The sequence below is a fragment of the Danaus plexippus genome, chromosome 23, assembly GCF_018135715.1.
Source record: "Danaus plexippus chromosome 23, MEX_DaPlex, whole genome shotgun sequence".
In the NCBI taxonomy this organism is placed as follows: domain Eukaryota; kingdom Metazoa; phylum Arthropoda; class Insecta; order Lepidoptera; family Nymphalidae; genus Danaus; species Danaus plexippus.
In genome coordinates, this window is record NC_083551.1 from 4,680,872 (window position 1) to 4,705,919 (window position 25,048).

A 25,048-nucleotide genomic window follows, 5' to 3' on the forward strand; every position below is an offset into this window, starting at 1 on the left:
GTGCACAAAAACCTCTATAAATCTTACAATATTTGTCCAAATCTATCAAGTCCAGTGTTTATGGCCGTGATTTATGGACTAACTGGTTTTATTCAGTAAGGTATACTTTCAAGATACTTGCAAGACTTCGACGATATATTATGTATTGGGTTTTATGTTATTACTTACGAAATTATAAGAAAAATCAATGTAAAGTTACTTTTTTTTAGTAAGTTTAATCTAAAAAAGGACCCATTATATTTGATATATCCAGGTTTGTGACTGAAAGCCTATGTATTATAATAATTTTGGCTTAAATTAAAACGTTGATCGTTATCAGTATGGAAAGCTGAATAAGACGACGTGAGTTTTATAAGTGTAGTAATTACTTTAGAGTTTAGTTTAAATGCGATTATTACACTACAAATATATAATTGAAATATTCTCAAACGAGTTAAATTTATAGCTCAATTGGTTTAGCGTTCAAGAAAACAATAACATTTACTTAAATGATGTTAAAACTATCAATGAGTGATTCTTTCAACGTTGGCAATTTGATCTGTCCTAAACAAGTTCAGAACCAAAACATTATTCTTTTCATTAGTAGCTATATAGCCAAAAAAATTACGATGACGCAATTTAGAAAATTGTGAATTTTTTTATTGCAAGTAATTTTTATAAAAAATACGGTAATTTCATAAATAAAACAAAAACGAATAAGGTCTTGACACGTGACGTTTACCTTTCATGATATGTCTTTATTTGGTTTGTTCTGAAATTATCACGTTCTTTCCCTTTATCGTTAATTTTGTTATATATTCAGGGATCAACGCATTTTTAGGAACACCAGAAGGGTAATAACATTTTACGTTTCCACAAGAAACCTCTTCCATGTTGGAGTCGACGTCTTTCGTCTGGGCCTATCACATTAATCCGCATTCCATAATTTATGAGTACGGTGGGAAAAAATATGAATAAAATGTTTTCTTACATACAATGGCCCAAAAAATTCGCTTGTTAGAAATAGCGCTGACATTTGTTCTTACTTCTAAACTTTGGAATTGTCTTGTTTTCTTACTCACCATAATTTTAATTTAATTTTGAATTTTAATGACACTTAGACATTCAGAACGAAATTAGTACATTTTTTTTTTTTAAATATGCTTAATTTTTTTTTGCGTTTTGTATTTTATAAGTATTATGTATTTAAAATATATATTTTTTAAAGCTAATAGCCATTGGCAATGATTTGAGGTATTTGAAATTGTGATAATAAACTTACATAAGAATATTCGTTATTATTATATGATTTTTTTTTCAGCCAAAACTAAAAATATAAAAGGCTGACTGTACTAACCTATAAGGGCCACAGAGCTGTTAGGGAGAGATCATAAACAAACAAAAATATTATTAACATTGTTACAAGGGCGGTATCGCACGAAATATTGCCCTTTGTTGGGATCTTTGAGGAAAGAAAATCTTTTTCCAATAATTCACACAGCGATATGTCTTTACAACTCTATGATTCCAACTGAGTGCTACAAGGCTGATATTATATCAAATAAAATTATTTGCACGTAGTTAAAGATTGCTTACATTATAATGGATGAGCATTTTTTTTGTTAGGGTTAGCTTTGATAATAAAATTTCGTGTTAAATCTTCTATATTCATGCGTTTTTCAACGTACGTGCTTACAATATCCTAAATGGCTTATCATGTAACAGAAAATTGGGCCTCGTTATTTAGAATGACTGACATTTTTTGTAATACGACCAAGGGAATTGCCAGGAAATTGATAATGATTATAACAGAGAAAATTTTACAGAAGACGGAATGGAGAAAGACTGTTCGTACGTTTGGAGCAATCTCTGATAACGCTGGTTCAAAACCTGAAGTAGTCCATAACGAAATAGCAGCAGAGCTGTTTGAAAACAGTTCTATTGCGTTGTTTATATCTTATAACTAAGCCTGTAATTTTCTTGACAAAAAATGTCCAAGAAATCTGTTCTCATAATAGATATAGATAATTATTATTTTGACAAAATGAAGTAATGTTACAAATTTCTACCCCGTTAAAAATAGACGCCCTGTCATTACCGCATCTCCATTAGCCTTAAGATGAAATGGCCAGATTTATCTGTTTAAAACAAAGGTCTCCTTAATGGAGTCAAATTTAATGAAAATTCCATTAAAATAAAATTAAATGTGTAAGATGAAATTGGAAATTAGAGACAAAGAATAATAATTTCAATGGACTGAAGATGTTTGACAGAAATTAAATTAGGTATAAAGTTTATTTTTTCATAAAACAATTTATATAGGCATACTTAGGCTTATTTATTTTAGCGTAAATTATATATTAAGGGTTTATAAAAACATAGTAACAACTACTTATAAGCAAATTTTTCATATAATTTTAATATGAAAGTAAACTTTGAGCGTATTAATTTATAAAACAAGAGTCGTCCATTTCCTAACATTGTGTTCATAATATAAAAGAAATATGGAAAATTTTGTTTGAACTAATCAAAATCTAAAATATTTTCACTTTCACTCTTCAATTAATGATAATTCATTTCGTGTATTTTGGCAGCTGAATGGCACACATTATTTCTGTTACCTCTAATTTAACCGAGCGTTTTACTCTACACTATTATTCTATTTTTCTCCAAACTTTTGATCACTACTAACTTAGATGCGATCAGATGGAAAGAAATTGGTTAGATCGATCAACAATAAATTAACTGGCCTTCGCGAAGTTTGGCAAAGGCAAAGGCAAAGGCAAAGATTAGTTTATTTTAGTTTCGTTTCAGATCAATTAAAGTTTAAAATATCATAAGTTCAACATCTCAAAAGGGAATTGTACCTTTAAAATTATGTGTTTGTGAACATTTCATTTAAGAGCAATTCAACTGAAATAATGACTTAAATTTTTGCTAGTATTTATTTAAATGAATTTCGGATATACAACGCGTTTTTATTATTTTATAGTAACAGTAACAGGATAAGGGGCAGATGAGATGAAAGACACTTTCTAATCAATTGTCGTAGTATGCTTAAAAATCATAGTTTCATTTGAAAGACAACAGTAATTAATAATATCAAATCTTAGAACAAAATAGAGGTATGAGTACTCCAAGATTGTATCGTCACACTGCATACACAGCGTTTCCCGTTTCTCAATCATTAACATACGTTAATACTAAAGGGTTTTTTAATAAGAACGGGAGGATTAAGGAAAGAATTTTTTTATTTAAAAGATTACATCATTCAAATACCCGTATCGGTTTCTCAAAGTGGCACTGATCTGAGTGGCCCAATTTTCAATTACTCTTTCGCATAGATCCAGCTAAATTTGATCAACGGCTTGTGTTATGTTCGCCTTCAGGGCATAGTCGTTTTCGAAAAAATACGAATTAATGATGCCGCCGGCCCAAAATACGCAACAAAAAGTAACTTTTGAGAATGCATTATCACCCGGTTAACCTCGAGTGGGTTTGTTTCGTCCTATATGTGGCAATTTAGTTTGTTAACAAAGCTATTCATCCAAAAATGCGCCTTCTCGCTAAATATGATTTTTCGGCCAAAGTCTAGGTACTCTTCCAAACGCTTTGAAGCCCAGTCAGCGAACAAACAGTGTTGTCTGTGGTCTTCAACTTTGAGCTCTTGGGTCAGCTGAATTTTATATGTATGTAATCCTAAGACTCGTCGCAAAATTCGCCAAATAGAGGTTTGTGAAAGACTGAGTTTTTGTGCACGTCGAGGAATTAACTGTCTCGGGTTTGGCTGTATACTTTGACGGATTGCGGCGATGTTCTCAGCTGATCTTGCGTTTCTTGAACGTACAAGTATGGGCAGATTGATTACCTAACTGGTCAATACAAATTTGGCGTCCAAACGTTGAAGAGTCGGCTGTAAAGGGCCACCACGTCTACCGTAAAAAGGACGCAATGCATGCAACGTTTCCACTAACGAACACTCATTTTGATATTAAAGTTTTATCATTTGTACGCGCTGTCCAATCGTGTAACATGCCATGATGATTTGGCATAGCTAACTGAATAATAAACAAAAGATTTGACAAATGTCATTAAGACAAAATGGCTGCACGAGCCTCTAAGACTACCCGCCCTTATTGAAAAACCCTTTATAATGTGAGAAGATTTATGGGTAAAAAGTTGTTTACGCTACGCTGTCCAGACGTGGTGTAACGACGGTCACTAAGAAAACTGGTCTCTAGTCAACACATAAGGTAAGTTTATATTCGTAGTAATTAAAAGGAAACTCACTTGTTTAAAAGAATATAAGTCCTCTCTTAGTACTAATACGTGTCAAGTGTGATTACAATTAAATTAAAATACGAACATTGTAAGACTGGAAAGAATTGAGAGTAGTTCTGAATTAACCTTAAATCTACATCGTCCCACTAAATACTGAGCGTTTTCAGCTACTCACTCGTTTCTCACTTTGATAATATTGTATGTATAGATTTATACATGAAATACTCTAACTCCGTATATACCGTACAAGTTTGTGGTAGGGGTACCGGAGTTATAATTATTACAAAATTAAATGTATCGAAATATTTATTATATTTTAAATAAAAGTTATAAAAAAGAACTATTGAAATTATACATAACTGGTTATATACAATAATAATTTTCTTTAGTTGTATGTCAAGAAGCATAAGGAAAACTATTTATATGTTTGGTTTCATGTAAAATAGGTTGAATGCAAGGCATTTCTATGGCGTTTGATTACTACTAGTACATAAATTTAACCCAAGCGAATCTGAAGGTAAAATCTTTATATGAATTCCGATTGAAATTGTTTCCAGACGGTATAAAGAAGAATCTATTTGATCTAAGTACTACAATCCAATTCAGTGGAGATACCTCTCCCTATAACATTATACAAATCCTTTTACCTTTTATTTTAGATGTACTTTATTGCTTTTTAAGGTTCCGCGGCCGAAGGTTCTAAATACTGCGAACTCTTATCCATCACATACAGTGTTGTATGTTGATGTTCCGATTTCTGAAAAACAAAAACATCATTAGTGTGAAGGGTAACATTTATATTCTTATATAATAAAATCATAAGGGAGATTCATGATAATTAAGTTATAGTAAATAGTGTAAAATTGTATATATATATATATATATATATATATATATATATATATATATATATAATAGATTGCTAGTGTAGTTGAGAACACAGTAACGCACTTAGCGGCGTTAACAAGCATTGCCCGTTCTATTGATATTATTTGCGGAGTTTTGTCATGGCATAATATTTTGGCTGACACCGAACCGTGTTCTTTAGAAGCTGGTACTAGATTAGGGTCAAAGTTCAACTTGAATATTAATTTTATAAAAATATATTTAAAGAAATTAATCTAAATACCATTTCAATGTTTCATTAACAATTATAATTGTATATATGTGAGTCCATAAGATTAACATATGCCAATTAGTCTAAAATCTGTGCCGTTCCATCCGTGATTAGTGGGTTAAGGCCTCTGCGGCTTGGCTACAGCCATCGAGAGTATTAAGGGGTTGTTTGAATTTAGCTGGAAATAGACCAACAAAGAGATTTTTTAAAGATGGCGTCACACATTGTAAATTCTTTGTTAGTAATGAGTGAAACTATTTTTAGGATTACACTTTGTTACTATTCATAATATAAACGAGATAGAAGTCTTGCATTAGAACGAAATACCCGTCCTATGCACGCATACAAGCTAGCACATTTAGCACACATAGCTTTATAAAAAATTACACATTTGATTGCTGTTTCTTTTAAATTAAGATTGGACATACACTTATGCACTGAACTCTTTATAAAATATGCTACTTATTACTTCAATATTAATCGACGCGTATAAATAAATTTTTTTTATTACGCTGCGAGACTTATTCAAATCGACAACAATCTTATCCTCATTCCTGATAACTAAGACTAAACTAAAATACATAAAACTTTTAAAGTATATAAAAAGAATATAAAAAACGCCGCAATATGTTTACTCTAAAAAAAATACTATAAAATTGTTGTAAAAGATCCCTTGTTAAAACTTTTAATTTTAAATGTCTTAGCACTAACAAGTATTTATAGGTTAGAAGACGTGGACCAAGAACACTTAAATCGCAATTTAAAATAAAAAAGCAAAAGAATTCCAATTAAAAGTTAAATCTCAATTATACGTCTTAGTCAGATGTGCTTCTTATGTTATATACTACACTGGAATTCACACTAAATTTGATTTGTATGGCTTGTTTTGAACGTATTTAAAAAAAAAAGTGTTTTTTTTTTTAAATTAATAAGATGCTTGAATTAACTTAAAAACTAGCAGATTAAAACGAAATTAACATAGAGTAAGGTAGACACCTATAATAAACCATATATACAATTAGCATATCAATTGATTTTGTAGGTATGTTAGTTAATAAGCCTTAATAGAGGAAAAGGAAGAAAGCGCTTTTAATATGTGTATTATAAAAAAGTTTCTCAGACTCTTTTAATTTCAGCAGACGGGTTCTAAGGATTTAATTTGAACAGAGACTGAACTTTTTAAAAAGCTACGACACTTTTATACGTCATGTTCGAATGAATAAAACCTTTTTAGAATTCTATTTATTTGAAGAAAAGGCTAAAAACAGCTTTTATTATGCGAGTGTTAAATTGCTGCTTGCTTTATAGAAAACTAAGAGCCTAATGACACTTAAAATATCTTCCTGTAATCGTTAATTGCTTAGGTTTTGTCCTCATAATATATATATATATATATATATCTATATATAGAAGAGTTATTTTTGGTGAAACGAGATTTATCTCAAAAACATTTTATTCACATCAACCATAAATCTTAACAACTTTTGTCAAATTTTTTATAAAATCCTATTATATTTTCGTGAAAAGTTAAATTAGGCGTCAATCACAATTAATGCCAAGATAAATCTATTATTAACCGTTGACAGATTTAAGCTATCTGAAAAAATATCGAGAAAATGTTAAAAAAAATTAACACATTACAACAAACGTGATATATAAACGTGAAATCTGTGTATTTTTTTTCCAATAGGCTTTAAATACTGGTCACAAACAAAGAATAAAAGGAAATAAAAATAGTTCTCCGGCAGATCTTGTTATGTGTATTATTAAAAAAAAATAACTCATCTTTTGACAAACACATTCTGACAAGTTTGTTGACCGACAATATAATTAAAAAAAAAAAAAATTCATTTATGAAGTCCATATATAAACAAAAGCCTTGAATTAAACCTAAAGATTTATTAAAAAAGGAATTGTCAGAAAAAAATAAAATATAATATTGGTTAGTATTTAAAATGCGATGCAAATATTCCGTACGAGAATTCGAAAACTGTAATACATTAGCTGCCAACTCATCACCTGGCACCTTTATTACGGTCATATCCTTAAGATTGTGAGTAGATATTCATAACATTGAAACGACTGTTTGTTCATACTGAAATAGCTTTCCATTCTATACTGCTATATGTATATATACATTTAAATATTAAAGGCTTACTTTTTAAAAAACGATTTAAAGGGAGCTATTGAGGTTAGTTAGTGATAATGAAAAATGCCTTAAGAATTACGTAATAATCCAGCCTGATAATAAGAAATTTTTAAATTTTTAATTTTTAATAACACCTAGTGAAAACCAAATTTATATATACACTTATTCAGTATAAAATTATTAGTGTCAAGCAAAAAATGCTATACGCACTATATGTAACTAGTCGTACATATCATAAAACGTCTAATTTCCCTCTAAATAACACTAAAACTAAATTATTCTGATATAATACACATCAAACAGTTTACAGGATCGTGCTATAGAAATTAATTAACTATCTAACATAAATAAATTGAAGTGAACAAAACTCTGAATTGACCCTTAAAATGTCAGCAAAGCCAACTAATTTAGACACTGACATTTCTATGAGATAAGTAAATAACTCGGCTTGTCACATAAATTACTTTGGTTTTAAATTAGCCATTACATTTCCTAATCCAAACTAATAATGTCATCTGTCTTTGTGTCATATGGATGAAATGTATCCTAATTTTTTATGATCTTTAATATATTGAATGTTTAGAAACTGAAGTTCATTTTAATTTAATGTTTAGTCGCAAGCTTTGAAAGTTTTAGAAGTGGCATCGTGATTGATGGTGTGTATTTCTCATTAAGTGTGATGTACGAATGTTCAGAATCGTCTCGTAGAGTTCACAGATCTAGGAAGATGTAAATTTTGTGTGATTCTATGAACTTGTCATTTTGTTATTGGTAATGATTTAATGAATTTGAAAATCAAATAACATTAATGGATGTATGGATGTTTCTTATGTCTTCAAAGAAAAACACCTTAAACTAAAAGCGTTAACATATTTGTCTAAAAGTATGAATGAAACGTAAATTTATAAATGATTTTCTTTCATTTTTCTGAAGACAATTGTAGCAAAGATATGTTTTTAATTTGAAATATATATTTTAATTATTTAAAAAAATTCTCTTAATTAATAATCTTTAAAATCTTTATTATTGCTGCTACGTTACGTAAAATATGAAACAATGACGCGACGATGAATTATATGAGAGGAAATAATCCAATTCTCGTATAAATTTACTGCAGGTCTTCTCGTTTCCGACGTCAATTAAGCTAAAACCAGCCGTTCAGATTTCAACGGTTATACGAATATATTATAAACAAAAACCATACGACCCATACATCTTGTTTTATGAGCATAAATATTTAGATTTATTTAAAGCAAACTTTCCATTCCATTCCAGGCTGTTTTTAGAATGGGAAGAAAATTATTTAATGCAATATCGGACCTGGAATTCCACACGTATTTTTTTTGCTATCCGATAATACTTTCTTTATACAACAGCAGAGCGTAATTGTTCTGAGCAAACTGTAAAGCATTTTAGTGTGAAAGGCAGCATAAACCTCAACTATCAAAATGCAAATTTCACTTCACACAAAGTCCAAAGAATTCACATTAAAACTCTGCTCGAATACAACATTGTGCATTTAAATTTCTAACTTGAGATAGTTTACTTTAACATATTTAAGTTATGAATATGTATTACAATAAAAAATAATATTCAGTTAATTCTGAATTTAAATAAAATGAAATAAAAATGGATATTTTTGAAAAATGCACCAAAACAGCATAATTATATACGTAAGCCGAGACAAGAATTACCATTCCTACTAGTTAACGCCACATTAAACTCCTCAAATCTAAGCGAATAAATAAAATCGTAATCTCTCTTAACAGTAAATACATTCAAAATGTAATTTAGTATGATTTTTTGTCTCACAGTCTGTCTGTTTGTTCCCTCGAATCTCTGCAATGACTGAACCAATTTTAACGAGACTTAGAGTTATCTGACGTAATAAGAAGTAAGTCGTGGTACTTTTATTTAAATAAATCGTCTTTTATTGAAAATATAAATAAATGATTTATATAAATGATTTATATAAATAATAAAAAAAATTCCCCAAAAAATTGCAGGCACAAGTTGTTTGTTTATCAAATAACAATGTTGTATATATACATATGTACATCAAAATACATATGTGTGTAGCTAGTGTTTTTTAATTTTAGTTATAATTTTTTTCTATCTAAAAACATTTAAATGACGTAGACATTGGCGGCAGTATAACCTGCTTGTTATTAATGATTTTATATTTAGCCTTCAACCCATAAACAGGAAGCTACAGATTTACAATCCATGTCTGTGGCATCATAGGTCTCAAATGCAGAGACCGATTTTGATAAAGTTTTTTCATTTCATGTTTCGCGTGGGTTGGTTCAGCAATGTAAGATTATTGATTAAGTTTTCTTTCCCAAAATGATTTCTGGTAATTTTGGCGTATAACTTCATTAAGTTCCTCGAACCTGCTAGTATAATGGTTTAATAACAATTAATTCTTAAAGTATATTTTAAAGTTTAGGCTAATATCAATATATATAAATATTCTCAGGTCTCAAATCTCAAGATATCAATTTATATAAATATTCTCATAGATATTTTGGAGCCCATCCGTTTTGATTTCAGGTCGACGATTCGGTTACGACATACACATAAAATATGCACACGAGAAAAACATTAAAACTGGTAATATATCATATTAATCGCGAGGGACATCACTAGATGGATATCGATGTTTTCATGCAAACATCCCTACTTACCTTTCAAAAAAAAAAATCATCGTGCTATAAGTCATACGAAATATATCACCAAGCATTTCCCTGATCACAATCAAATACATTAGGTCTTTAGCTATTTATCATTGGCCATAAAAATGATTTTTTTTATGTTTGGCCGTTTTCCAATTCTTTGATGTTCTCACTAATCTAGCTAAATATTAAATGTCTAACGCCATTCCTCGTGGACATATCCGTTGGATAAGATTTTAATTAATAGTCTGTTTGTCACTTGTTTCTGGTCTCTATGAAGAATTAGTGGAATTTTTTCCCGTATCTCTTTCACGAACTAGGATTGCAGTCATTAAGTTACTTCGTAGAGACTGTTGTTGCTTCTGGATATACATATTATACATAATATGATCTTAAAAATTAATTTAAACGAACATAAATAAGCGAAAACTTGTATATGATTTATTCCCAACGCATTTTCCAAGTTGGATCTACAATGACGTCATACAACTATTCATAGATTGTCAAACAAACTCAAAGGTTATACAAAAATTTTAAATCAATTGTTTTATAATGAATGCGACTAAATTTATTTCCAAATTCAAATAAAAGAAAGTAGAAATGATTATTTGAGATAGAGCCTTACAATAATAGTTCATTGTTTTCTTCACTTGATCGAGGAGATTTTTTTTATAGTGAATTGATTTCAATATCCTTTACTAAGGTCTTAAGTCAGATAAAGTGTAAGTGTGTAAGAAATCTTCAACGAAATATCTAATATAAGTTTACAGTTTGATCCCATTTTTCATTGCCCATCGATATTGGCTTCATTTACTTTAGCTTCTAATATCTATACAGAAATACGTTCGCAATTATTGTTTGGTTTTATATTTTCCTAAAATCATATATTTTGGACGCGTAATCTGTACATAATGTTAAATTTCTCCTTACCACAACGTTACAGCAGTATTCGAACTATCTGCTATTAATTTATTAAAATTTATGTTACATTGTTATCTTACACACTGATTCACTGAATGTCCTGGAGAGTCAGCTGACATTTATTTAAAATTATATTTTAAAATGGTGGCTATAAATAGAATGTAACATTTCCACCCACTCTGTACTCTATGACGTCTGCACTTGAACTTTTAACCTCATATGCATCATAATAGAAAGCAAGTGTTACTTTATATTATATACAAACGAATAAACTATATTTTCGTTACGTCTTATCAATGTACATGCTTCAACTATTTTCCTGTTAAAATTATGTCCAAAGGAAATAACTATACCTGACGTGGACAAGACCGATTGAGTTGAAATGAATTGTTTTAATGAAACACAGTAGGTGCTCACATCGTTTTTCTTAAATTCCAAAAACTCCTTAGTATTCATAATTGGATTTGTTGACCATTTAATGGCATACTTTGTAGTAGCGTGAGGTACGTTTTAATTTAACCATTAAAACAACGAACATCCGTCGTTTAACCAAGTGCTATAAAATTTTAAAGTATGTCATCAATGCGATCTGAAAGTCAATTGGATACAAAATAGATTAGGTCTTATAACGTAATGCGAATTGTAACAGTCGGAACTTCATTCTTATTCTTTAACCAGCATGGCTTTGTTTTATTTTATACGGATACCTAGTATAAAGTTATTGCATACAAGCAATAATTTTAAACCTTTAAACAAGAATTCTTTCTTAACCCACCTGAGTAAACTAATTGAAGAATAATTTTCATAGGGCAAAATTTTTTCACATAAAAAATTTACGCCGTGGACATCTGTGTTTTTATTTTTGTGAATAGCCGTGAATAATATGTGTCCAAGTAAATAAAATCTTTGCTAAAGTTTACCTCATATTCATATCTATTGTAAAGTAGAGAAAACCGAGCGAAACCATTATTTGTTATACATAAGTATAACTGCAAAGTATAAACATCTTTGGAGTGTATGTTAACAGGAAATGGTGCAATCCAATCCTTGGAATGGTATGGTTAAGTAAAAAAAAAATAGAGGCAATGCCTTGTAGATATTTTTTATAATTACAAAGACTTAATATTGTAAAAGTGTTCCTTTTTATTTTATTCTAACAAAGAGCTTGACACTATCGTTTCAGATTATTCCATCATTAGGATATCGTCCCGTATTTGAAGAGGTGATTAACCAATTATTTTATAATAGCAAAACGTCGGTAAAAACGTTTACTTTAAATAAACCTCTATACGATGAGACAATTTACTTACAAAAGCGTTAATCAGGACCCCTATATAATAGACGATAAGGTATACTAGATTTGTAAAGCATAAATTCCTTAAACTGTTTTGGGAATATTTAAAAGAGTTAAAGTCGCAACTCTTGCTGTTGGGTTGCGTTTGATACAGTTAAATAAGTCTGCTCGGGAATGCTGAGAGCACAGTTGTCAGTTTATAATAAAATCATTGTCAGCGTAAAATCTAGAGCATTTCTTACGTTTAATTTCAATTTTCATGACTCAAACATTGGCTTGTTACTGTCCTTATAAGAAATAAATGATATTCATTGGTTGTGGTGAATTCCTTACTTCGATGATAGAATGGATGATAAAACTATGAAATAATGCAAAAAAATAATATGTATTTTAACATAATTTTATGAATTAATGTGAATTTCAATCATTCAATAACTAAATGACTAATAATTATAATTTATTATATTAAATTAATCTCAAATGGTGTGAAAGATTCTCAAGATTTAGAGTAGAGTTAGAACTTTTTAAGTACAATTTTGCAAATGATCGTAGATTATTTCAGTGATTAAAGTATAAGAAAAATTGCAAAGGGCATTATATATATATATATATGTTATAAAGTAGATCATGCTTAACATCAGAAACTGTATAATTGTTTAGCTTATTTTTCGTGTTGTACTAAATATACAACAAAAAATTATATATCTGAAAAATGTTCAGGGTTTGCTTATGACGAACAGAGTTAAATAAACAATAATAGTTACATTTAAGAAAGAAAAAGGTATTGGGTATAATAATGCATTATTTTCCGAAGTGATAAAAATATCTGCTATTATCTCATTATCTTTGGGAAATTTATAAATGGCATAGGAGGGTACAGAACATAATCAATTTTTCTTTTCATAGTGAAGTCAGTTCAAAAACTGTTTTTAATAAGTAATCAATCATTGTGGACCAATAACTTGTTGTAAACTAAAACAGCCTTCGTTTCATTAAAAGCTAATTTACATAGTTAGTGATAAGGTATCTTCTATTTTATAAAATCATTAAATTATATGTTTCTATAAAGGTGAACAGTAGTAAATACCACGAGTTTTCGAATCTACAACGCTATTTTATTATTTTAAACTACATACCTCCGACGTTGTTGTTACTTAGCAACAACTGGTAGCTTAAAATAGTAAAACAAAAGGCGTAGTTAATCCGAAAACATTCGTTTTATTTACTCCTTCAGCGTCACCAATAAACGCTATCCATCCAGTTTAAATATTTCGATCATAATATATATATAGTCCATGATTAGGAACACATAAAATTTTTATTGTGTGGTCCATTTAGAGATATTTATGCTACGGTCATTAAACTTTGATAATAAACATGCGACGCTTTGTCGGCTTTATCTGTTAGACTTTCGTTTGCTGATAGTAAATTTTTATAAATTAACGAAATATTCGTAATACTTTCTAGATGAAAGATTGATTGAAGACAGCTTTGTTATAGTGAGCTTTGATATGGTTATGGTGTAAATTTAAATCCGATAATCCTTTTGACAATGACAATGTCATATCACATCTATCATTATTTGTACGAAGCTTATATATTCTGAGCGGTATATCAAAACCTTCTTTTTTCTTTGAAAAATCTAATAATAAAGTAAGTAAATCCTCCTGCTCTGTAACTCCTTTGGTTATATTGAAATCTGTCTGTACGTAAATCTGGGAGTTTGGAATAGAAATAGGTACAGACTTAGCGACTTAATCGAATGATAAGAAAATCTGATTTTCAGAGTTAAATTATGTAGGAGGTTTTTTATATAATCCAAATTCCAAAAGAAATATTCAAGATATTTACGACAAAAATAAATTTGATAAAGGTATTACGAATGGTAAATCTGAATACTATTTATAACAGACTTGTGGTTGCAAGACCCATGTATGTATGTATATATATATGTGCAATTATACATATATTAATTATAACTAAATATTTGTATTAAAATATTTTAACAAGATTCAAACATATATATGTATAGTGTGTACGTGTGCGTGTGTGTGCGTGTGTGTATGTATTTCCGTGTATTTGTCTGTGGCATAGTATCTCTCAAACAAATAGACCGAATTTGTCCCGGATTTTTCGTTTCTTTGCCAGTTTTTATTGGTCGATCTAAGCTATGTTTGGTAAATATCAGTAAAATAGTGTAAGAGTATCATTATTATTAAAATTAATGAATTTTTAGCCTATAATAACTAGTTTTAGTGGCATCATAGTTGTTAAATGACAATTAATAAGTAGATTTTGTTTAAAGTAAAAAGTTATTATTATGTATAGGTTACTTAATTAATGTTTTCATATAAATTATATACAAATAAGAGTATGTATTCTTTACAAATTTATTCAGCAGTATTTGCCTAGTTATCAACCTTGCATCCACCCTGATTAAGTGTTATTTACGAGTCTATTTCACTAATAACGAATGAAATATAGATAGGGATTGTTGTATTATCAAAATTATATTAAAGAATATTACCTGAAACATAATCTATAAAGACCATTACGGTAATAATATTTAAATAACTTTCATAATATTGGGTTACGATATAATTTACAGTGTAATTCAACACGCAAGTCAAAATATATGTCAACAGAGGAAGTTACAAAGTTACACCTTTGGTTCCTTATCGGAATGCTTCAAAGTCGTTGCAGCGATTATCTCTACTCCAATAACCGGTTTCCAACGACAGTGCAATAAAAAATGAACCCTAACAAGCACGTATAGAGGTGAAATTTAATTAAATTTAAATAAAATTATACCAATATGGCCAAAGAAAATTGGTATTTAGCGTCAGGATTAAGTGAAATAATGTACGAACAAAAAATTGTTTTCCTCCGACGGAAATGCATAAATGTTTGATAAAGGGAAACGTATGGTTGTTTAAAAGAAATGTAATCTTTGTTTGTTTATACCTACCATTGAAACAATAAATAACAGAATTAGCTGGCATCTCGTATTAATGAAAAAGTATTTATGGTAATAATAGTGAATAATATCAATGGCATTGTATTCCTAAAATCGCGTGTTTTTTAAATTTTAACGTTAACATAATTATATCAATAGCGTGGTATTTAAAATCAAAATTTAAAACCTACCTTCTACTTGAATATTGATCTTAAATACTTCTGTTTTAATTTTCCATTTAACTAAGTCTCCAATTTTGAAGTGTTCAAATTAGTATGGTCTAAATTTAAAAAAAAAAGTATATATCAAAAAATTCGGGTCTATATAACCCGTTAATAGAATGATGGCATTTCAAATTATATGAGAAATTTCATGCATTTTCTCGCTGCGTCTAAGTTGCTGGATATTTAATCTTCATTGACATCATTAGGCGTAGTGAGTCTATTGCTACACATATTATTCTCTCATAGAGCTCGACCTTCAGCTCCTATATATATATATATATATATATATATATATATATATGTATTCGCTTGTGTGTCTGTGGTGTTTTAAGTGTGATAACTAAATATAATTTTATAATAATTTGAACAAAGATCTTATACGAATACATTATAATATTTTGGCTTGTTATTTAATTTTGATTAAATGTCTAAGTCTACGATCGACGCTGCAATTCATAATTAATGTATGAACCCTTAACATATTTCAAAACTACCTAAATGATAGAAAAATGACAAAACTTGAAAGTTAAGTACACGAAAATATGTTTATGATAAGTAGCAATATTAATAAACACTTTTAATTAAATGTTCGAGACTTACATTAATTAAAGATGATCATAGCTCCTCCAAGAATCCCAAAAGGAATTTAATTGAGAAAGTTGTAATGATTTTTGTATAATTTACTTTTGATATATTAAGCTAATTTAACAACATAATAACGACTGAAATGTAATTTAAAACCAATGACTATGTTTACACAACAACAGCAAGACAACATTTAGACATTTTACAAATTATGTTAAAGGATGTTTATTGACAAAATCAATGACTTTTTTATCATTTTTCTTATCGGCCATTATATAGTATGTATCTTAAATGTAATAAGATGAGAATCAAACTGTTATGCTCATACCGGTATACCATTAGAGAGAAAGGAATTCCGGATATAAAATGAAACGAAATTTCTCATCATTCCATTCCATTCACCGTCCATCGTTGCAGGGAGAGCAGCTTTAACAGTTCCTGGGACTTGCGACCCAGGTGTATCAGGTGTAGGTTTAAGGAGCCCCTATCTAACGCGCGTCAAACGCTCACCTCCACCGTCCAATCTCTTCTCTCTACCGTAACCAAAATTTGAGACGAACCAACAAGGGCTGCCTTCGAAGTACGTTATATATGTAATGTAGGTATATCATTTTGCGTTTAAATAAGTTTAAAAATTTACAAAAAATAAACCGTAATTTAGGTTTCATATTTGAGAAGCCATTTGATTAATAATTTGAGCTAATAATAAATCTCTTCAGTAATAACATATAAAAATGTTCGGAAACGTTGTTCTTGTGTGCAAGTAATAATTCCTCTCAAATTCAATTTTCCGAACGTTCGAACAAAAGGATGTTATTTTAAAATCAAACTTAGACAATATATATTTTACTCTACGTTGAAAATGATCTAGTTTCCGTTGCTGGTATCTTAAATTCTATACTTATTATTATATTCGATGGTCTTAATAATATTTACATGAATAAAAAATAATCTATCTAAATATTTATCTATATTATATACTTCTACTTTGCATTAACAAAGAGTAATATGTGTGATATAAAATTTTCAAATAGATGCCTGGAAATTAGATAACGAAATATTTTCTTTACAATGACAGATGTCGAGAAAAGAGAATTTAAGTACAATAAAATATAACGAAATATGGAAAAGTAGAATATCAGTTTTATTACGTCAAGGATACTTCCTACTAACGTGAAATTACTATTGCATTAAATATTTTATGATATATTAAATACATTTTATTATCACAGATGGTGTTTAAAATAATACCAATTGCATATCCAAAACTAAAGATTTGAAGGAAGGATATAAAGATACGAAGGATAATATTAGATATAAGAAAAGTATGTTTCTACGTATTCGTTTTAGTCTATACAATATCCTGAAACTTCCTTTGAAAAGCTATCTTCTTATTTCAAGTCAAAGCTGAACTAGTATAAATAAAAAATTTAAGTATAATGTAAACTAGTTTTCCCAGTTTCCCAGCTCAGTCATTTAAATAAATCCATCATTACCATTCGTTTAAAATGTCTCAGTGAACATTTGCATACATCAGTGACATCAAGAGGAAAAATGTTTGCGAGTTATAAAAAGTAAAAAACCTTTCACCTTATAAAAAGTATATTTCAATGTATTCTAATTTACTTTCGGTATTAATGAACTAGATTATTATTACTGACCTTCATTTTTTATTTCGTTTATTACCCTTAACAAAAAAAATATATTGGGAGATGCAACTTCGCGTCTTTTGCTGGCCTTGCTCGAAGAACAAGCTTTTGGTGCCGGTTGAGTGAAGCGTCCTCAGCGTTTCGGTACCGAACCGTTTTTTTGGACATGAGTTCAGTTTTCCACCTCTATTGAAATTTTTTGATACAAACCACCCCACATAACAGGGCAATCGAAGAGAAAAACCTCGACTCGCTCGGACATTCTCTTGCCGAGGTCATCTCCATGGATGAATGTCCGTTTCAATCAATTAAATTGACGTGACAATTTAATAATTTTCTTTTTCCTATTTAGAAAGTGAACTATAAATTTATTTTTTTTAATTTATTCCTACAAAACAAACTCTCTCAACTATTAATATAAATAGACGATCCACTTGAAGGCGAGTGTAAAAAGTCCTTCCGAAAGTTGGCACTGAACTTACATTTGTCAGATCGAAAATAATTGAAAATTTTCTTTATGCTTTGAAACTTGACATCTATTTGTAGACGTATTGACTAGTGTATCCAGAAGTCTGTTTTGGAAACAATTAAAAAAAAAAAGATGATATTCCTGCAAATCCGGTGTGATGTATTAAATAATTATATGTCATATTGGCTGTATAGAAAAGGATATCGCACGAGGTTAGCCTTTCAGTTTTTTTTTCAGTTAATTAGAACTTTTTTTCAGTCCCTAAAATAAAAAAAACAATACTCTTCCTTCATTAAGAACAGCAATCATATTAATAACTTTCACAAAAGATTTTTACCAAAAGAATTATATTTTCTTTTAGTAAGAAATAAGTTAAAATTTAAGTTAATTATTTTGGGTTTAAACTTTTTTATCATAATGACATTATCTCATCTGTGACAAGATTAAAAAAAATAAAACTTTATTTAGAGGCAATAGATTATATAAATCATTCTAAGGTACATAAAGAATTGTAAAATACGAGTGGATTCCTGATAACATCTTACCGAGTAAGAGAAACTATTTGCACACTCCTACATATTTATATTGGTAACTAATAAGTCCTTTAAATCTGTCCTGATATCTATTCTGTTCTAACAAAAATATTTCTCTTCGAAACTTAAAGATATAAGCAATATCTTTAAAATTAGTCTACAATAGTCGACATTGCTTCGTTTTTGGTAAGCGATATTTTAAAGAAGAAATATTTAAACAATGATGATCGTAAAAGTAGAAAAATATTTCGTTGTTTTTTGATTATTATTTCACCAAAAGATACGCGAAATAACATTTTTTTTGTTTGTCGTATGTAAAATATTCTATGAGAAAAATAACAACTTAAAAAGACTAAACAATTTTATTCGACTTCAGACTTTTAAGTACGGTTTCGTTATATTTATGGTTTTATAGTCTAGCGAGTCTATTTTAATTTTAATTCATTATTTCCTTTGATATGTTATTTTATTTGATGTTATTTTCTGATCTTTAATATCTCAACTAACAACGTTCATATTATATATTATTTAGATTTGAATAAAAAAAATATGTAACTTATCTAAAACATAAAAAAGTGTTACTTTAAAATTATGCACTGTTTATTTCCTTCAGTATTCGTTTTATATCATTTCATTATCTAACAATTGTTACTGATAATAAAATTCAAGTCCTTCGGGACCGCTCCGTTTTACAACTGTGTGATTATGGCTCTTTGAGAGTTTCGTACGGCGACACGTTTTACTTCCTCCAGAAGTATTATTTTATCACAACATATTAAGTTCACATCGATTTTGATCAAAAAATTTTATTAGAATATAGAAGATAAACATTTTATTAAAGAATTTTTTTTTTTGTAATTTCAATTCAGAGAAGACTATGTGATACAAATATTGCATTGATCATTTTTAAACATAATTTTAACTTACTTTTTATCTAAAAAGATTATATGTATATAAATTAGATTGGATAACAGATTGTTTTAATGAAATAAGTCTCACTGCTCAGATTTTTAATTCAAAGGACCAGAAGCTTGTATCAAATAAGCAGCATTAAAGCGTGTGATCGCAAAGACAAAGACTTATATGTGTCTATTTTATTCCATACTATATTAATGCAATTTTTTGGAAATAAAATTATAAGATTTTTTTTTAATGCTAGGGCTTCATCCGTAAAGTATTACCTTATAAAAGCATAAATGAAAATGAGGTTATTGATTAATACATTTTTGATATTATGCTTTAAATATTGCCAGCCTATAAGTAACTATCACATTTGGTCACTAAAAGGGTGATCAAGGGTTTCTGTAACACTTCCTAGGACGTGACGAATAATAATTTGGCAAAGTTTAAGGACAGGTCATTGACTCAAGCCTCATCAGATATAATATTCAAATTAAGGCCCTCTGACACTGGCATGTAATTGGCAATTTTAAAACTTTTTAAATATAAATTTCGTTGTTCTTTAAAAATATATTGAGAGAGATTGGATTATTAGTGAGGAACAGTTCACAGCTTTAATATTAACATAGGCAAATATAAGCTATACGTAAGAAAATATAAGTAAGTAATAAATAATAAATAATAAATAGTTTTATTTCTAAGGTTTCGAACTTGTGTGTTATATTTTTTTAAAGTCAATTAAAAATTTATCATACGAGTAAATTTTTGACCTCTTTGGTCTTAAGGTAAGGTTCGAAATTTTATGCCTTTGCCACATTACCATGACCATTTTTATAAGCACCTCTTTATTCTTTTTTCTATACTATGTCTTCAATTGTAATACTTATCGGATGAGTTCTAATTATACGACGCTGACAAATTCTGTAAATGATATTTGATTTTGAATTACTATAATTTATATTGACATTAATCTACGAAATACAATCGCAATGTCATATATATCTGTATTGTATGTTCCGAAATAGAATTTAAAAAATAATTTAAATTGTCATAATTTTCACAGAGAGCATTGTTATATATACAAATAAATGATCAGAGCATGTTATTTTTGGATCAATTGAACATATGATCACTATGAATAGTGAAGATCCGGTGTAGACGAGCAGTGAATGCTGTAACTAGGTTAGTACTACGACTCTTCTTACTTAATTATGTCACAACTTTAACCAAATCATATTGTACACTCTATAGACTAGACAACAAGCTGTGTTTTAATTTATTATAATCTTTTATAAATTTATTATTCATTTATAGTGTACAGACAAACAATAACATCACTTTATCATTGTATCATATTTACTCTTTAGCTTTTACAAGCGTATTTACGTCAAATTTGAATATAGTACTTGTATACAAAATAAATAAATAATGATAATCTAACGATCTAGTTTCCAAACGTCTTCGTAGTTTATCTCAGAATAGACATAAAAATCGCTTGCTAAACTGATACACAGATTCGTTTAAATCCAGACGAAGATTGGACATTTGATTTATAGGTGATTATAAAAACATTTGCTGGATTCCAGAAATATTTATTCGGTATCATCAATAATCTACTTTCTTTATTTCTAAGATTATTTTTTTCTCGTACCAATTTAACGGTCGTTCTTACCTCCTTTATTTCTTTTATTTAATATCTTTATAAGAAATAGTGGTGTTCCTGTTTCTGTTATGGAATTGTTTTGTCTGTCGAAGATGTTTTTTTTTATCTATTTTGTTTGCGAGTTTCCTGAAGTGTAAAAGGTTTTGCGTGCTATGCTATGCATATAATTTTAGTTATGTTTTAAAAACATCATTAGTTCAAAAACGTATCCTATGAGTATAGTTTTATGCGACCAATCTTACTCCAAATTCGATTTTATAAATCCCAGTTTAAGTCCAGGTAACAATAAGTAACGAAATACGAATAATACTAAAATTAAGAAACTATTATTTGCTAAATATGATTATCTTATACACTATCTTGTTTTTCAAATCTTAACGTTAATGTTTTTCTATATTGTGTGATGATTTTGTTAAAAATTAATAATTTCATATAACTTAATATATGTAATACACGCTAGTGCTTTTTTTTTTAATAAAATATGAGTCAACGAAATATGTCTGAACAAACATATGCTAATGGACGTCGTTCCGTAAACAACTTTTATCTAGAGCCTACTATTAGTCATTTTTGTATTTCATGTTCAAATTTATATTTATATATTGAAATTAAATATTTTATATATATGTATATTTATATAATTCTGTATTCGTAATACATAAATTGCCTCACAGTTATCATAATTCAACTGCTCATGAAAATATATCACTGTCATTGCAATTAAGTTTTTAATATGTGATTTAGCATTTTTTCTCGTGTATGGACTGGTTCGACTTGGTGGTACCACCTTCTCATTGAAGATATTTTAAAAGGAGTCAAGGAGTCTTAAAAGAAGTCAAGTCAGTCAGTCAGTCAAGTCGATTTGTGAGAATGCCAGAAGATTGTATGGACATTAGCTTACGATTCCTACGACACCACCTTTGGTATAACACCAAAATAATGGTTCAAAAAATCACTTATCGTGGGCTAGACTGTATGTTTTTTTGTCAATATCTTAGTTTTTTTAAGTTTCCAAATAGAAAATATAACCTATCCAAAAAAATTCTAAGTTAGAGAAGTAACAAGGAAATCAGATATTTTGTTTTTTGGTCAATCATATAAGAAGTTTGTTGTCGATTTTTGAGGAAACTTCCTTACAGTAATTATCAGGACCTGAGTAGTTTAAATGACTTACAATTCAATAGTATCAGAATTGTAACCCTAATGTTGACTTTTATTATTATAGCCATGTCGCAATATAAAGAAGTCCGCCATATTTAAATATGTTTCCTAAGTATTTTAGTAGAAAAATATTATTAAATATTTGATTTTATAATAAAATCCACTAAATTCATTTTAAATATACCACTAGATAGACCACCGTGATGTCTTTAAAATGACGTCACATCCGTGTATAATCCGAGATAATGTATAGCCTAGTTGAAGTTTTTGTTAAAAATTAATATACGACAAAAATGAAATTATAAATGAAGATTTTATTTACAACACGAGTATTGCAACTCATTTTTTGAGAGATGTTTTTTTGTACTGCATTTGTTTTGAGTAAAATATAGTATTTTATCCAATATAAATTAACCCGTGAAAACACAATCACAGAATCAGTTTCACTATATATACTTATTAAATATAAACCGACCAAACAAATAAATCTATTCTGTTCATCTCACATCGGGTCTGGAGTGGTCTTTACACTCGGGCGCATTATACAGCATTTGTTTCGCCATTTTAATCAAGATCCACGAGGGTCAGTTTTATTGAGGCGATTTTGTTTATAGCTGGGTATAGTCGGCGAGAAATAATCTTATAACACAAGGAAAATTTTTCTGACTTCGTCCTTCGTTAATTGCGATTTACTACAACAGTTATAATTATTAATACTATGTTAAGTTTTATTTAAATCCTATTTTTATTAAATAATTTTCGCTAAAACTTTTGTAGATACATGTACTAAAAGCTATTCGATTTAGGTTTTTAGATCGTTTCGTTTTATTTACAAATATATTGACTGGGAAGATATTTTTAGTTATTATATACTACACTTTGCTATCGGCTCCGTCCGCGTGGACTTCGGAATTAGGCTCAAAGAGAAATAATGAAGTTTGTATCAATGTATAGTACGTATGTTCATATAGATTTTTGATTATAGCTGTTACTCCTAGATTTATTTTGAATGAAACACAATAAATAGACATAAATTATGAGAAATATTTTATTTATAATATTAGTTTTATTTATAAGCTTCACATCTACTAATGTACGAATCGGAATATATCGTATCTTATATAAAGCGAATCGGTCAAATTAAAATACTTGTTTATCAAAAACTCTTCATTACAAATTCAAAAAGCACACAAAATTGAACCTTATTATATATTTAATTTAATTTAATTATATATTAACACGTTATTTTCTACAAATATTGGTACAGCCATGAAGTGAGAAGTTAAAAGAATTGTAGAAGTGAAAAGAATAAAACAATTTTTTTTGTGCATTCGTTAGCCCTCCTTAAGTTTGTTGACATCGAGAATTATATTGACGGAATTAATATAATTGATATAATTCATTAATAAGTATACATTAAATATCCTTCTTATAATGTTAGCATCACATTAAATCTTTAAAATGTAATATTAACCTAACTAACATTTAATGTAACATATTCAATGTTTAATCAGATATTCTCAATATATAAAACCTAATTATAATTTATGGAATATCTTTATTCAAACCCGTACAGACGTGACAATCGCTGAGAAATGTATAACTCAGAATATGCAAATTTTACAACATATAAGACATGTTAAAAATATTGAATGTCATAAAAAGCCTTGTGTCGACCCGTGTGGGAGTCGAATTTGGTTTATTTGTGTTATAACATTGAGTTATTTCTTTATATTCAAATTTAAAAGATAAATGAGCTGATAGGTGCACTTTTGAAAATGGAATATTAATTTTCCTTTGTAAATATTTTTTATCTTCTCCCTCATTGTATATTTGATAGCAATTTTATAATTGAGAATAATTATTGTAATTATATAATTTGTTTTATAACGCTACTGTTGAAAATAAAAATATAAAGACAGAAAAAAATTACGAAATCATTATAATCTGTATGATAAAATATTGTCAAAAAAGTTTTAATCAAATTTACAAGCAATAATCCTTTTGGTTTTTTTAAAAATGAGACGCTAATGAATGATAAGAAATTCAAAAGTATAAATCTAAAATTAAAATAAATACTTACATTTATTAATCAATAAACCACGAGGATACAGCTCATTCACTAAACACAATATTTTTAATCCACTCATATATAACGAGAAACTTTCGCGGAAAACTTTGATTACATTTAACGCGAACCCAAGACACGTGTTGACACGGCGCTTGTAGCGCGACTACTGAAATCGTTGTCTGAAAAATTTCACATGGAACATTTTCATATTTCGATCACGCTTCGAGGGCGGGAAGTTTTGTTTGAATTAAGAATGTGTAATAGAAGCCTGTGTTCAAGATTCCTTATTTAAAAAAAAACAGATCCATTAGTGTATGGCCAAAAAAATATTAAAATAACTTTATTTTAGTATCTTTCATTATATTATTTAATTAGAACCAATATCATTTAAAATGTTTGTATAATATATGCAGCCGATGTC

General features: G+C 28.7%; 1 protein-coding gene across 2 annotated transcripts in view; it reads right to left on the bottom strand.

Annotated features, from left to right (window-relative positions):
• The window catches only part of LOC116774855 (thyrotropin-releasing hormone receptor-like), a 39,240-nt gene extending 14,459 nt beyond the window's left edge, over positions 1–24,781 (bottom strand). For both annotated transcript variants that reach the window (XM_061524099.1, XM_061524098.1), the window contains exons 1-2: positions 24,640–24,781; positions 4,908–5,017 (exon numbers count right to left, since the gene is read on the bottom strand). The gene's annotated coding sequence lies outside the window, so the exon portion shown is untranslated. The remainder of the gene's footprint in view (positions 1–4,907; positions 5,018–24,639) is intronic.
• Between the last annotated feature and the right edge of the window lie 267 nt (positions 24,782–25,048).